Source organism: Buteo buteo, chromosome 15 (genome assembly GCF_964188355.1).
Source record: "Buteo buteo chromosome 15, bButBut1.hap1.1, whole genome shotgun sequence".
NCBI classification, from domain to species: domain Eukaryota; kingdom Metazoa; phylum Chordata; class Aves; order Accipitriformes; family Accipitridae; genus Buteo; species Buteo buteo.
In genome coordinates, this window is record NC_134185.1 from 19,413,424 (window position 1) to 19,429,719 (window position 16,296).

The following is a 16,296-nucleotide window of genomic DNA, read 5'->3' on the forward strand; positions in this document are numbered from 1 at the left end:
GTAGGGTAGGAGTATCTCCCTGGCTGTATTAAAACAAGAAAAGGCCAAGAGCAGAAACAAGAAACATACTGCACTACATGGATGGAAGAGTCTTCTCAGTTGCGAGTGAAGGTCAGAAATAGATGGGAGGTATCCAGAGCTCCACATACCTGTGGGCTGTTTTATTGTTTCAAATGGATGTGCGTTTTTCTTGCGCAAGGCACAGCACATTTACACCTCTCAACCTGACGCGGCCTGCATGTTTCTCCTGTTCCTAACTACCACATTTGCCTCAAGAGGTTATCCGAAAACTCAAAACTCTCACAGGCAGGAGCCCTGCGGGGCTGAGTCTGATCTGCACTGGCTTGGAGACCGAGGACGGTGGGCTGTAGGATGCTACGTCTGTGAACAAGGAAGGGGGTTGGCAACGGGAGATGGGAGCATAAGGGAAGGGGAGAACTCTGTGGCCTCCTCATGCAGAGTGGACATCTGGAGCGACTGTGCTGGAACCCAAGCATGGGGACCCTGGGATGCCCAGCGAGCAGGCAGCCAGCAGGCTGCTGTGGCTGCACGGCACGGGGCCCTTGTTCCTCTTTCGCGAACGCCCAGCATTTTCTCATGAGACAAGAGCATTAACACCTTTGCAATATCCATGCTGAGGAGAATAGAAATGTACCCTGAGGTACTTGTTGTTCTGGCTTCCATCTAATGAGAGTTGAGAAAGATCCATGTGGGTGCTGTGAGCATTGCCAGTACCCATGCTGTGCAAATTCCACAGGTAAGCAAAGGACTTGAGTTTCCATTAGTCTCAAGCTGGCATCTTTTACAAGCATAAAAATCCTATTTTAAAGCAATGTTCATTCACCTGCTTTCAAAGAGTGCCAAACTGGCACATTGCAGAGATGAGAGACACTGCATGCCTTTCCAAATGCAATTCCTGCCATCTGGGAGCAGAGCAATGGCTTTCAGCTTAGCAAGCCAGCAGGTCCATAAAGCAGCCCAGGAGTATGACAAGGCATTTCTGCCTTCAGGAGCAACAGAATTTTGCTGGTCAGCTTTGAATGATCTTCTGCTGCTTTGTAATGCACCCGACAAGAGGTTTAACTGATGTTATGTTTTCCAAGCACACTTGTATTGACTTTTCTGATAACCTTTACCTACCAAATCATGCATGAAAACTCACCAAACAGATGCTAAACTTTTTCCTAATAGCCATTCTGCTCCATTTCCTATATCTTACACATTGATGTTTGTTGCATATTTAGCACAAATCTTTATAGCTGCACAGCAGATTTTGATAAATCCCCAGTGTCAGCATGAAGCTCAAGTAAAAAAAGACCTAGTATGGGGGTTGTCTGTGGGCTGAGGCACATGATAACAGTGGCTTAACAAGTTACTGTGCATCAGTCTGAGGCATCCATTTGTGTGCACGCCTTTCACATGAGCATATATAAGATGAGGAGGATGAGATCAGCACAGGGATATTAAGAACTGCTCAGTAGGCATGCAGCAGCTTGTTAGGCTGCCAAAGCATGATTTTGTGTCTGAGCCTGGCTGCATAACCTGTGCTAGGTTAAGATCCAGAGGTTTTCCATCACCCACCTGTTTATATGGGCATAAGGTGATGTTGTCAGGTACTGAACATCAGTCAGCAGCTCTAAGAGTCTTTTTATCAATTCTTCATATTATAGCTGCGTGTAGGGGCTCCATCTGCAATGATGACTTTGCTGTGTCAGACAAACAGCAATGCCCATGGTGGCAGAAGACAGTCCCCAGCTTAAGGGCTGACAATTTTAACAAGAGGCAGATGCAGCAGGTAGAATGGCCTCACGTAACTTCACCCATTTAAAAAATCAGCTTGGAGCCTGAGCTAACTATGTAGGCTCACTTCAAAGTAAGAGAGAAAGCCAGCTACATAGAGGGGGCATTTTTCCCAGCTGTCTTAGACATTTCTTTTACTTGAGATGAATGTCTCCCCTCTCCTATAAATATAGAAAGAGCCCAGACAATTAGCTTAACACCCAACCCTTGCAGGACTGAGTGTTAGGTAAGATCCAACAAGAACATGAAACAGGGACGTTACACCCATGCAGCTGACGGAGAGCTGGGGCACAGGGATATCCCTGTCAGCTGCCTGGGAGCTATGTGCTAGTCCCAGACCTGAGCCCAGATCCTTCCAGCGACAAAGCTACGGGCCCTTCTCCTAGCCGTTACGGCGCTGGAAAAGGCAGCTCCGCAGAGCTGCAGCAGCCGGGGCCCCCTCTCGCCGTGGTATTTCATCTGCTGCTCAGTCCCAAAGCGGAGTCACGAGAGCCCCCGCTGCGCCTGCAGTTCTCTCTGAAGGATTTCCTATTTCATACACCCATCGCGTGGTTGGTTCCCCGTGAAGCAGAATAATTCATTATGTTTAGTAAACCAGGAGCTTGGATGCATCATGCTAACCGCTATTAACCATGGATCAGTTGCTAAAAAACAAGAGGGTTGATTTGAAGGAAAGGGAAGAAAAATGAGTGACTGCAACTTTACCTACAATTAATTATTGTGGTGGTCAGTTACAAACAATTTCAAGGCATTTTTTGGTTTTAATGCCACTGTTGAGACTTACCTTCTGGCTAGCTGTGCTGGAATCTCCCCGAGCAGTGTGCTGTCTCATTCACTGCTTTGTGGGCTCACATTCGGAGAGCCATTTGGCCTGCAAACTTGCTGGATTATCTGTAAACACAGTGAAAGGAGACGGTTACTGCATGAAACCCAGAGAGTGCACCTGCATGCTAATGAGTTAAATGTCATGACAGAAACACAAGACCAATGCTCCGTGCTGCCCTTTAGAAAGAAAGCCATTTACTTCTGTAACATTTCAAACAGAAAATTACAGTGTAACTTCTTGTGTCAATACATAATTTATTTTGTAATAAATAACTAAATGCATATTTATTGCACCTCTATTTTAATCCACTGTTGTGCTTTTCACAGGTTCTCCCTGCCCTAGAGGTACTGTTCAGACTGGTTATAATATTCGCTGTTTGAGGCTGCTGTACGCTTAAAGTTCTATAACAATAAAGGTGTTTGGACCAAGAAACAGCCTTCATTCCCCTCCAAATGCCCCCAAGTTATTTATTTTGCTATTTTTGTTTTATTTTACCTTAAACTGAAGGGGTTTCTAGTGCCAATAAAGAACAAACTGAAGACAGCATGAACTATAAAGCTTTTTTCTTTTTTTTTTTTTTAAATCTGCATTGCAACTGTGATAAAAATCAACAATGCCAGTAAAGTCAGGACTAAGGCTGCAGTGAAACTTTGATGTTCCCAATGTAGTTAGGAATTACAGCAGCACACAGCACACATGTCAATATAAACGGAGCTGTGGATTACAGCATACGACAATGCAGCGTATTTGCAAGCTGATTTCACTGCAATGCAGACCCAAAGAAACTGAAGAGAAACTTTCTTTTTCTCCTATGGTTTGAGGCTGATTCACTTTGGCAGTGATTGAGAGTTATCATAAGATGGCTGTTTGACCATCCATGTAAAATGAGATGGATTTACTTTATTTACGTGGTGGGCCTATCCTTCTTCATAACTGACAAGTGCCTGCAGCACAGAATAACTTCTCACAGATGATACAAACCAGTAGTGATGGGTGAATTTCTAAGTCCTAATATTTAGTTTTTAAAATACTATAAAAGAAAGGACTGTGCTCCTCTAGTTCCATTCATGCCAAGCCTCAGAGAACTTTAGCTGTGTCCCACCAGCACATGCCATGGATGTGTTACTGTGCCTATGAGAGTAGCCTGTCCCACCAAGGCCACACAGAAACTGGGGGGGGCAGAGCAGTGAAGAGGAACCACATAATCTCCCATCCAGCTTTGTGCTTAAGCCACCAAGCCATTCGTCAAACACAAAAATAAGTGTAAAATCTTACCATAAATTATGCAGTTGAATTTCTAGCATTGGTATTGCTAAAAAACACCTCCAGAATTAGGTGTTGCCAAAAGGGTATCCCATTTTAATTTAAATAATTTATCACTTGTGCCCTATCCCTGTGTGGCAGCTGTCTCCTGATGCAGGTTTCAGAAGGGTATATCCAAGCCAGACCTCTCGGAAGCAGCAGAATCAGGGGACCTGAGCAGGTTTTTTTGTCTGCCCTTCAAACATCTTACGCCCTCGCCAGCTCACCATTTGTCCTCCAGGACCACACCAAGCCCTGGATCTTACGCAGAAGTGCAGATTTGCTAGATAGCTAAAGGGTCTTCATCCCACCCCATCTCCTCGTTTTATAGAGGACGAGACAAGGTGAGACCCCTTGAACCCCGCAGAGGCAGTGACCCCGGGCAGAGCCGGAGCAGGACACGCACCAGCCCCACTCGAGCACCATTTCAGAGGGCAGTGCAGGCTCCTGCTGCCCCCACGACCTGCCCCGCTCTGCTACTGCTCTCGAGACGCTTATGGGCACAGGAGGCTCGTGCCCCACGCTGGTGGGGGCTAGACCCTCCAGGACAGGCCACTGTGCCTTTGCTGTGCAGACCCAGCCATGCTGCTTCCCCTTCCCTCCCTGCACAACAGCAGAAGGAATGAGGGGGGGAAAAAAATCGGAAAGTATTTTTTGAAAGTCATTTCACAGTACCTTCCATATGACTAACCCATGGCACCCCCATCTATCCTATGCCTCCCTGCTGTCTGGAGCACTTCTCTTTTGGAAGGAGGAAAGAAGGGGGAAAATTCTCCAATATTTCTGGGGTGCAGACATAACGCGTGGCAGCACATAGTCTTTCTGCTGCGTTCAGATTTCAGGGGAGAAAACATTTCCCCCAAACAGGGTCCCAGTTTTGCTCCTACTGCTGTGAGGGGGAAACTGATGAAGGAAGCAAAACTGCATCCCTGCTCCTGCAGTAAAGCTGAGACGGTACTGACCTCCTGCCCACGCGCGGTCCGCATTTACAGGCCCTTCACAATGCAAACTCTGGTACGTAAATACGCACTGAAGGCTTTTAAGAGTGAACATTAATGAACCACCAGGCTGACAACTCAAAGCAGCAATAGTCCGTTGTGTAAATACATGCACGGGGACTGTTCGGTCCTCCTGCAGCACTCTCAGCATGCAAACAGAGTGCTTCAACACCCAGGGTGAGATGATCATTTCTGATTCTTCCGTTTAGAGAATTCCCCAAAGGTGGCCCTGGGCCATCTAGTTATTGGAACAATGTCAGCAACATCCACATTATGTCTATAAAAAATGACGCTGTTACTGAATCCCAGAAACAAGAAAGCCATCTAACACACTCAGCCCAAAAGAAGACAAAACTATTTTTATCAGTCAGAAATAAATCTCAGACACAGTAGCTTTATATATCTACTGGAAATGCAGACATTGTCTTTGATATGTAATAGCTGTGCAGATGGAGAAGTGTCCTCAGTGGTTTTTACTGCTTCTCTGGAAAATGGGGCATGACTCTCCCTTGGCTGGGTTTGTTCGCGGGCAGCCCTTGCCTCCCTCCTCTCGTGCACTGTGCTTGTGGCTGGTAGTGCTCTCAGGAGGCATGTGTCTTGCCGCTCCACTGCATTACCTCAACAAAAGCCCTGCAAGGCGCTGAGAACCTCGGTATTCCTCTCTGCCTCTGTTAACACCCCAAAACCAAGCATGCTAATTACAGAATAAAGTAAGCTGCACAGGATTGTGGCCCTAAACAGATCCTGTACGCCTGCTTCCTCGCTGCCTAAAAGGGTAGCCTAATTAATTGACGTTATTGAATCTCTTCCTGGGTGTTGGGTGTTGATGCATCAACTAATAAAAACAGAAGCGAAGCTAGCACTTACAGAAAATGACAATATCAGGAGTAGGCAGGGTGCTTTGTGTTAGGTGTCACAGCTCATAATGGAGTGCAGTGCTTGACGTCTTTATTAGCTCCTAACTCGGTGTATGGTCCTGTGTGTGCACGCATGTGTGTGCGTCTGCCTGTGTCATAAGGAAAAGAAATAAAAAGCAGATGTGTGGAAGGTAGCTTTAACACCTTAATATAGTATACGGTATTTCTGTATACCATAGATTGAAAACTTGTAAAATAGGTATGGAGAGTTTTAAAATATTTTACTATACATGGACAGCAGTTTGTAAAAGGCCTTGAAAAGAACTGTATTTTAATGCTGGTTTACTGAAATTCTTTTAAAAACTACATATTTGTAAGCGCTTGGCTTAGAAAAAGTTTTTACAGATTCTGATGGTATAATAAGGTCAAGCTGCAATCTTGCAGAGTAGTACAGTATAAATGAACTAATGAAAACTTATTTCAACCATTTCCTGTAGAGCATAACTGGTAGAATATATCACCTCCAAATGCAAAAAGAAAATGATCAGCAAAGACTTTACTCATTTAAGACCCACCACAGAGCTAAAGACAAGGGTACATGCTGGTTTTTTAAAATGTCAGAAATCCATTTCACAGTGTTAGTGATCTCTCAATGCCCACTTCGTATTTAATCAGCAAGCTACTAACTTTTTCTCAAAAAAAAGAACCTGTCTCTGTTGTTTATCGTATCCGTATGTTGTTCAGTTGGGTGAATCAGCTATAAATGAGAAAATTTTGAAAATCTAAACAATGTGACTACTCAAAGCTAAGCATACACAGAACTGTTCAGTGGGTCAAAGCAAAACTGAATATTCACCCCATCTAGCTGTGTCATCTGCTCTGATGCCATTTTAGCCTGTTATCCTGCAAAAATCTTCTACACACATATCTCCTTCCATTCTGCATTATCTTACTAAGGACCTTGGTGCCAGCCTTCACTGATTCCCATAAGAGCAAATTCTCTACTTTTCAAGGGTTTTTCCTTCTCTTTTATTAATCTATTTGTTTCTGCAAGTGAAAGACTGCAAGCCTAGACTAAAACCACACCTGCTTCAGTAGACACTGTGCAAGCATCTTCTTACAGCTCTGCAGATTTATTTCCATATTGACCTAATTAGCATTTCTTCTATTTAAATTCTAAGTGCCCATAAACCAAGATGAAGTTAGCTAAATATCATGAAGCCTCCATGGTATTTCAGCCAAGACCAGCAAACTCATTTAACCACTGACCTCAAGCAGGCATGAGCTTCAGATTTTGGAATAGAAAGACTTAAGGAATTTATGCTCTACTTTTTAAAGGATGTGATTTTACTTAACAGAAAGCACTTCAAGAATTAGATAAGCAGTCTTATAAAACCAAAGGTTTCTGATAAAATAGCATTCCTATTCATATTCTGTTCCCAGAAAAGCAGTAGTTCTGATACTGTAAGTTTTAATGGCAGCTCATAATGCTTTTTTTCCCCTTTTTTTTTCAAAAGCTTAAGATTTAATCTGTGAATTATTTTTAAAGAGAATTGTGGTGATTGATGCAAATATTAGAGACTGCATGTTTATTAGAGTTCTTCAGTTAGACGCTGTCTTAGAGCAACATCTAGTGGCACACTAGCTCTGCATCCTCCCTCAAAATCATTTGTGATGCAAGAGTTACGATGATAATTAACTCTGCCAGCTTTACACATGCACACATGCACGTGCGCCCACACACACACTGTAGGAGGCATTATCCCCAGCCAGTCCGGGGAGCTACTTACACACCTTTACAACATTTTCTTTATATTCAGAGTGTAATCATTAAAAAGTCTGAACTTAGTCACTCAAATTGTAAGAACTGTTGAGTACCTTACCTTGCTTTTTGCAGATACACCCACATTCAAAACTCCATTTTTTTGTCTTAGTTTATCCAAAAGAAGTGTATTTTCTGTATAAACTTCTGCATTCAAAAAGGAATAATATATATAAACATTCTTTCCAGATACAGCACTCAGTTTCTCTATTTGTACAGCTAGGACCTATTTATTTGCACAAGATTTGGCACCCTAGCTCAAGCAGTTAATTGTTACTCTTTTCTGTAGTCTCCTTGATTTCAATAGGAATCAACCCTATTCCATTGATTTCACATGAAATCAATTTCAATCATGTGTTTGAGGAGTTGCATTTGTATCTTAGACTATTGCAGCAAAATTTCTTTGGTCTCTTTGAGTTGCTTTTCAATCCTCCTCAGCACAAAACCTACCCTATAAGTTATTCAGGTTTGGTCTATACTCTCTGAAGAAGGAACAAAAAGAAAATTATTATGATTTTAGACACATTCAGGTACTACTCAGGAAATAAAATCTAAGAGAATGTTATTTAAATAAAAGGATTGAAATAGCTCAAAAAAATAAATAAAGATTTCAAAACTTAAATTTGCAATAATGAGTAAGGTTAGTCCTCTTACAATGTCAGAAAAACATTTTTAATTAGTTAAAAACAGCATGCGAGTAGAACATTTTTGTAACTAAGTTTTTACAATAGGTAAAACCAGCAAACTGATGGGGAGCATCAAGAGAGATCATCTGTAAAACTCTGACTGAAATGTTAAGCTATTTTAGCAGTACTTTTTCAAGTGCTGAAAGATTCCACCCCCACCCCCATTATTCTGGTTTAGCAGTTTTGTACAGTATTTAGTTCATTCAAAGTATAAAAACTGAGTGGGATTAAAAGATGATAGTTTATCTTCCTCATACAATCTACAAACAAAAACAAGCTGTGAAAGACTAAAAGGTAATTATTCTAAAGCCTTGGGGAAATTGTAACCATAAGCAACTTGTTTAATTCACTAGCTACAATGAATACTTTCTCATTAATAAATCAGTTAGCTCAAACTACAAAATGTTTTAATTTAAAAATATGTCACCAGTCTATTTAAAGTATTTTTTTCATTAATAAAAGGCTTTAAAAGATGCATTTTCTGCAATTAAATAGAACTCCAATTTAACAAAATTTCCATTTCCATCCACAGCAGTTTGACACAAACAATAAGCGAAAGTGTCAGACAATAAACAAGAAATGTCATTTGACATTTTAATGATAAAATGTTAAATTAAGGAGCGGCAGTGTGTAGGTTTAATATGTAGGTTACATTTAGTTGCAAATCAACATGTCTCTATAGTTAACAACAAATAACATTCAAGCATTTCTGAAGAAAATAATTTGAAAGTAAAACAACAATGCAAGACTAAAACCAGTAATTTATTCAATCAAGGTTTCTTGCCTCATGATAGAAATTATGGCTGAAAACACTTGGTGTATTAATTCTTGCCTACAAGTGCTATACAGACTATTTCTAAGCAACAGTATTGCATTTTTGTTGATTTTCAAGTTTCTTCAGCTCAAATTGAGCCCAACAGACAAATTCTTAACAGCATGTCCATGTGTTTGCCACAAACCAAACAACCCGTGACAAACATAACTCCAACTCAGTGACTGAGAAACACTGAGCAGTGTCTAATGGCAAAAAAAAAAAAAAAAGGAAAAAAAGGTACCAAAGCTACAGAAACCCTCAAAATAAAGAGAAGGCTGTAGAACTACTCCTCCACCACAGGACGTCAAGTGAGCAGTACAATGATAGGCGATATGATGAGGGAAGGAGAGTTGAGCTCCTTAGCGTCACTGGCAAGCCCAGCTCTGATGAGCACTCCTCAAGAATAAAGAAGACATATTTACTTTGTAAATGTATCAGAATAGCTAACTGAACAACATTTTTAAACCGCAATATATTGTTGAATCCAGTATGGTCTAAATGGTAGGCTGTGTCCTCCACATCATTCTGTCATGCTAGGTGAGCTCTGTGAAACCTTGGGAAAGGATGACGAGTTCTACTTCATGCACTAACTAGGGCACACTTTTAAAGACTGACAATATGTCTGCCCTGTGATGAAAGAGGGTATTGATACCACCCAGCTTTAGCCATCTAATTTAAACAACTATTCTCTCTAGTTTCTTGCCAATAGCCAGTGGAGAGAGGAACAGGTTTTTTCCAGAGGTGATTCAGACCATGTAAATCAGAGCTCTCTGGAAAGCCTGACAATAGGAAGAGTTTGGGTAATAGGTTGATCATATCCGCTGCCTAAGACTGGATGATGTGAACACTTCCTTAAATCTTTTCAGATTGATTCAGCTGCTCATTATAAGCTATTGTACTTGAACAATTTGAAGTTTAAAACTTGGTTTGATTTGAAACATTTCCCTTTCCTCCTATCTGGACAAGAAAGTAGGATTTACTTCATATATTTAAATAGGATTCTTTTATAACCCAAAGGCAGCTGAAAGGATTCTGCTGAATCCAAATACTCTCTCAAGCGTGGAAAACTATGTCGTAAAGGTGAATGTTACAGGAATTAATGAAAGTATAAAAACAGAATTTTATAACAGAAACTGAGCTGAAACCTCCTGATGACCTCTCTGTAAAGCATTAGGTTGAAGTCCTTTTCAGATATACCTCTATTTAAAGACATACTGAGTGTAAGCATCTTTGGGAGTTGAACTATAGGGTCTGACAAATTTGTAGAAGATTATAAGCATATGGATAAAGACAATCTGAGAATATGTAACTACTACAGCTAAGTGCATTCAAAAGTCTTTCTGCCAAGTATTGTATTACAATCCCTTCACCTTTTCAATAACTTATTGTAAGAGGAAACAGTTTTTAATCATCTGCACTGTTCAGTATCTGAGAGAATTTGTTAAATAGCAACCTTAACATTATAAATTCAGGACTGCACTGTTCACTCAAGATCATTGTCACTGGCTTAGTTTTGTCTGTGTTATTTTCTGTCCTTCTCACAATGCACAAGAAAGAGATAAAAACGAGTGATGTCTGCTAGACCCTGTGAAAGAATTAACTTCTCTATCTTATCCTGTGTCACAAAGTTTAGTGACCTGGCAGTACTATTTCTCCCATTTGAAGCCTTGGAAACAGACATGTTTTCATAGAATCATAGAATGGTTTGGGTTGGAAGGGAACTTAAAAATCATCTAGCTCCTGCCATCCCCTGCCATGGGCAGGGACACCTTCCACTAGACCAGGTTGCTCAAAGCCCCATCCAACCTGGCCTTGAACACTGCCAGGGATGGGGCATCCACAACCTCTCTGGGCAACCTGTTCTAGTGCCTCACCACCCTCACAGGGAAGAACTTCTTCCTTACATCTCATCTAAATCTACCCTCTTTCAGTTTAAAATCATTACCCCCTCATCCTATCACTACACTCCCTGATAAAGAGTCCCTCCCCATCTTTCCTGTAGCCTCCCTTTAGGTACTGCTATAAGGTCTCTCTGGAGCCTTCTCTTCTCTAGGCTGAACAACCCCAACTCTCTCAGCCTGTCCTCATAGAAGAGGTGCTCCAGCCCTTTGATCATCTTCAAGGCCCTCCTCTGGACTCACTCCAACAGGTCCATGTCCTTCTTACGCTGGGGTCCCAAGTGCTGAACGCAGTACTGCAGGTGGGGTCTCACCAGAGTGGAGCAGAGGGGGAGAATCACCTCCCTCGACCTGCTAGCCACACTTCTTTTGATGCAGACCAGGATGCGATTGGCTTTCTGGGCTGTGAGTGCACATTGCTGGCTCATATTCGTTTTTCATCCACTAATACCCCCAAGTCCTTCTCCTCAGGGCTGCTCTCAATCCACTCATCGCCCACCCTGAATTTGTGCTTGGGATTGCCCTGACCCATGTGCAGGACCTTGCACTTGGCCTTGTTGAACTTCATGAGGTTCACACAGCCCCACCTCTCCAGCCTGTCAAGGTCCCTCTGGGTGGCATCCCTTCCCTCCAGCATGTCGACCGCACCACACAGCTTGGTGTCATCAGCAATCTTGCTGAGGGTGCACTCAATCCCACTGTCCATTTCACCAAAAAAGATGTTAAACTACGCCGGTCCCAATACCAACCCCTGAGGAACACCACTGCTCATCTCAAACCCCACCACATGGTTCAATCTAGAATAACTTCAAACAAAGTTCAGAAGGTTTAGGACGGCTTTTCCAAATGCACAAATCTTTTCTAGGAAGCACTTCCAGAGCAGAGGAGCTCAGCTGTGCTTCTCATTGTACACTCAAAAGATCCTCAGTCCTCAGCTGACCATAATGTTTGGCCAACTGTATACAGAAAGAAATGTGGAAACCCTCAGACTATGGTTTTTGTAAGTAACTAGTGATATACAGGGTGCTTTCAGTGCACAACTTGGGATGCCTTGAAAATGTCTACTTTTCGGAAAACCTAATTTTTCTGCTTTGTTGGATGCACCAAAACTACACACCTAAATTTATGAAGTGGTTTTGATATCTTGTTCTGCATAGTCCCACTCAAATAGGCTATCATGAGATTGCATCACATCCTACGTCTTGAAGTTTAAGCAAGCACTCACTGCAAAGTATGTAGCCCCTCTGAAGCAAATCTTCAGTCATGACTTTATCAGGAGAGAGAGCATCTCAGGGATCAGTGTTGAAAGAATAACCCAGTTACCTTCTTGGCAAAACATGACCGTAAATTGCTTCACTAAGCATGGAGATTTTAGAGTGAAGGAATTGTCACGCACTATGACAAGGTTACAAGTTTGTCACTATACGATGCTATTATTTGGAAAAAACTAATAAAATAATATAGTTTTCAGTCATCTAACTGTAAATAATTATTGATCATGTGATCTCACTCAAAACTACTCACTATATAAAATCTGGTTATGCCCAGTAGTATATATATATTTATACATATATAGCCACCTGATAGCGCTTAAATGCAAATTATGTCTGCATGTGTATGTATACACAGAGATGAGAGAGAGAGGCCAGAAAAAGTATGTCACATAGCCATGTCATTATAAAAAGAATGTCTTACTCAGCCGGCTGAATATGAGCCAGCAGTGTGCCCAGGTGGCCAAGACGGCCAACATCATCCTGGCCTGTATCAGAAATAGTGTGGCCAGCAGGAGCAGGGGAGTAATCGTCCCCCTTTATTCAGCACTGGTGAGGCTGCACCTCGAATACTGTGTTCACTTTTGAGCTCGTCACTACAGGAAAGACAGTGAGGAGCTGGAGTGTGTCCAGAGAAGGGCAACCAAGTTGGTGAGGGGCCTGGGCACAAGTGTTCTGAGGAGCAGCTGAGGGAACTGGGGTTGTTCAGCCTGGAGAAAAGGAGGCTGAGGGGAGACCTTATCGCTCTCTACAACTACCTGCAAGGAGGTTGGAGTGAGGTGGGGGTCGGTCTCTTCTCCCAAGTAACTAGTGATAGGACAAGAGGAAATGGCCTCAAGTTGCACCAGGGGAGGTTTAGATTGGATATTAGGAAAAATTTCTTCACCGAAAGGGTTGTCAAGCATTGGAACAGGCTGCCCAGGGAAGTGGTTGAGTCCCCACCCCTGGAGGTATTTAAAAGAGGTGTCAATGTGGCACTTAGGGACACAGTTTAGTGGTAGACTTGGCAGTGTAAAGTTAATGGTTGGACTCGATGATCTTAAAGGTCTATTCCAACCTAAAGGACTCTATGAGTCTATGATTATTATTTAGCTTGGTCTGTTTATTTGTGTTTAACAGACTCAGATAGGCTAGTGTTCTGCATTTATAGAAACCCTAGTAAAGCAGTGTAAAGTGACATTGAATAGGCCTGAAAGCCATCTACTCAGTTCATACTCTCATGGCAACACTTTATAAAATGTTGAGTTTCATCAGCTCCTGAATTGAAAAGATTGATTTGCTTGTCATGTTGAATAGAGTCTAAAACAAGTTTAAGGAACAATTGACCCTGAGCAGAGCTGCAGCAAAGTCTTCTGCATCAAGCAGAAGGCAGCTCAAGATTTCCAAGATAATTCAAATTGTCTCAGTTATGAAAAACAGCAGCATAGCTCACTGTGGACTGACAGACCCAAGAGGATTTTCATAATTAAGACTAAGAGAAAAGCTTCTGTAAAAGCTGCATTTGCATAAATACCGTTAAATCTCCACTTGTATACGCTTGGCAGGAAAAAAAAAATCAATACAGATTTGGTTTTGTATTATTTTCATTCTTATTTTCACTTTCTTCAAACTTAATCCACACTGGTATTCTTGCTAAATGAAAGAGAATTAAAAATGGATTGGTGCTGACATCTTAGGGTGGGTGTGCATGGTGGATGTGCATCCTTACCAGCACTTAATGACACACAGTCACACACCTCAGGTTGCAATGCTGGCAGGGGTGGGACCAGGGGATCCCTGAGGGATGCAGTTAGAGCACACAATACACAGCAGGATTAGGTTTCTGCTGTCCGCTTGCACCTCTCTGCCCATGAACACCTGCAAATCAAATGTCTAGAAGAACTTCCTCCCAAAAAATGAAGACCTCGGTTAAGTCAGTACCTAAACACAACAGGAGGTTTAAAAGTCTGTTTCTGCCCACCCCCTTTTCAGGCAATTTCAAACTTTTTAATTCCTGGGCATACAGAGACCTCATCCTATGTCTGTGCTAAAAACACTCGGGTGTCATCCCAGACATTTCCAAAGTCTTTAAAAGCATTTAATGCTAGAAAGAACAATCACAGCTCCCAGATGGCCCCCACCCACCCTGTGATGCATTTATTTCAAGGATCCTGGCTAGGGATTGTTGTATCCTATCAAGTGACAGTGCCATACCTGGATTGTTGTATCCTACCAAGTACAGTGCCATACCTGGGAACAGAACAGCATTTTCACATAGAAATACACAGTTAAATTGAAATTTGAAAACATGTTCATTTCTCTGAGATTTTCATTAAGAACAAAGTCAAGTGAAAATCATATTCATAAAGCTGAAAAGTTTAGTTTTTTCAATAAGTTCAGACTTTTAGACCATCTCAAAAAATTACCAATATAACAATTCTTTGCTAAAACAAATACAAACTGGTGCACTTAGGTTTGCTCATTATATAACACTTGTTGTATATAAATATGTATAAAAACAGTCATGTTATATGTGTTCTATTTATTTTTATGTAAGCTACACATTTATGGCATTTTACACAATCATAGCATTTTTTTAATTTTAATCATTTCATAATGTGATATCATACCAATATATTTCATTTTACACAAAAAAACTTGCCAATGGTCCCAATGTTTTGGGGTTTTGTTTTTTTTTTCGTGAGGGGCGAAATATTCTTGAAATCAGCTGAATTGCCTATAGACTTGAAATTCCAGCTTCTGGAGATTTTAGGTCAGGGAGAAAATCAATAGCTAAAGAAATGCCATTTGATTACTGTTGTATTTATTGCTTCTCAAAAGGAAGCAGGTTGTTTAGACATGATGGCTCAGTGAAATAGAGCAAGCCGAAGAGCACTGCACTGCCTGATCTATAAAAGGCAGTAGCTCCTGTGGACCAGGTTCTGCTGCACGTGGGTTACTAAGAAGTATGAAATGCCAGTTGCATCTCTTGACATTGCAGTTGCCCATCACTGCCTAAAGACTGCCTAAAACACTTTAACTGCTCATTAAGTCCATTAAACTCCGGAGGTGAGGTAACAGTTATATGTACCCAGCACCAGTGTAAATACAACATGCAAGTCACATGCTTCTATTTTCAGGCCATTATTTCAAATTCGGCTAATGAAGAATGAGTGCTTTTACACCAGTAGATTCCAAGGTTGAGCTCCTTTATAGCATGCAAACCCAATCACTTCAACTGGCTGTGTTCCCACTGGCAAGGCGAAAAGCTGGCCATTAAATTGCTATATAAAGTGATAGTGTGACCGTTGGCAATGCTCAAGCTAGGTTGTGTCAGCAATAGCCTTTCCATTACAAATGCCCATTTTTCAGGGGTTTTTATGCCTTGAGATAAAATCCAGCTGTAATTCTTCATTCAGTGCCTCAACTCGGTGGTAAGGTTTTTGCATCCATCATGTTGCACCCCTGGTATTTTTTTCTCACTGATTCATTTTCAGTACTAAACAGAAAATATTACAAAATTGGCACATGTAAAGAGTTGCAGCAAGCAGAACGAGCAGTGCTTCTGCCATTTTTCTGAAAAAAAAATGGGATGAGGCCTCAAACTCCCTGCCAGCAAAACTTCCCTTTTCACCTCAGGGTATCTACCATGCATCAGGTATTCTAAGCTAAAAACACAGCGGAGACAAAACCTGCACCCTTGTGCAAAGTAACCTTCTGCATTGCATTCACTTGTATTTTTACCTCAGGCTACCTGAAATACATAGTACCCTAAGGTAAAACACAGCTTTTGCGGTAATAAAGACAAGCCCTATCAAGGACCCTGATCCTGCCAACAGTTAGACATAGGTTTATTCTCAAAGAGGCATTAATAGCCCAACATCAGGAGCCGCGCATGCAAAAAACATCACAGTCCTTGTTAGGATGAATGGATGCACTGTAGCATTTTTCCTTACGCCCAGCGTTAGAGACGGATCGGACCTCTCAGTATGCAGAGCAGTTGCCCGTGAAAAGCTGGCTGGTGCGAGGGGCTGCCGGGAACA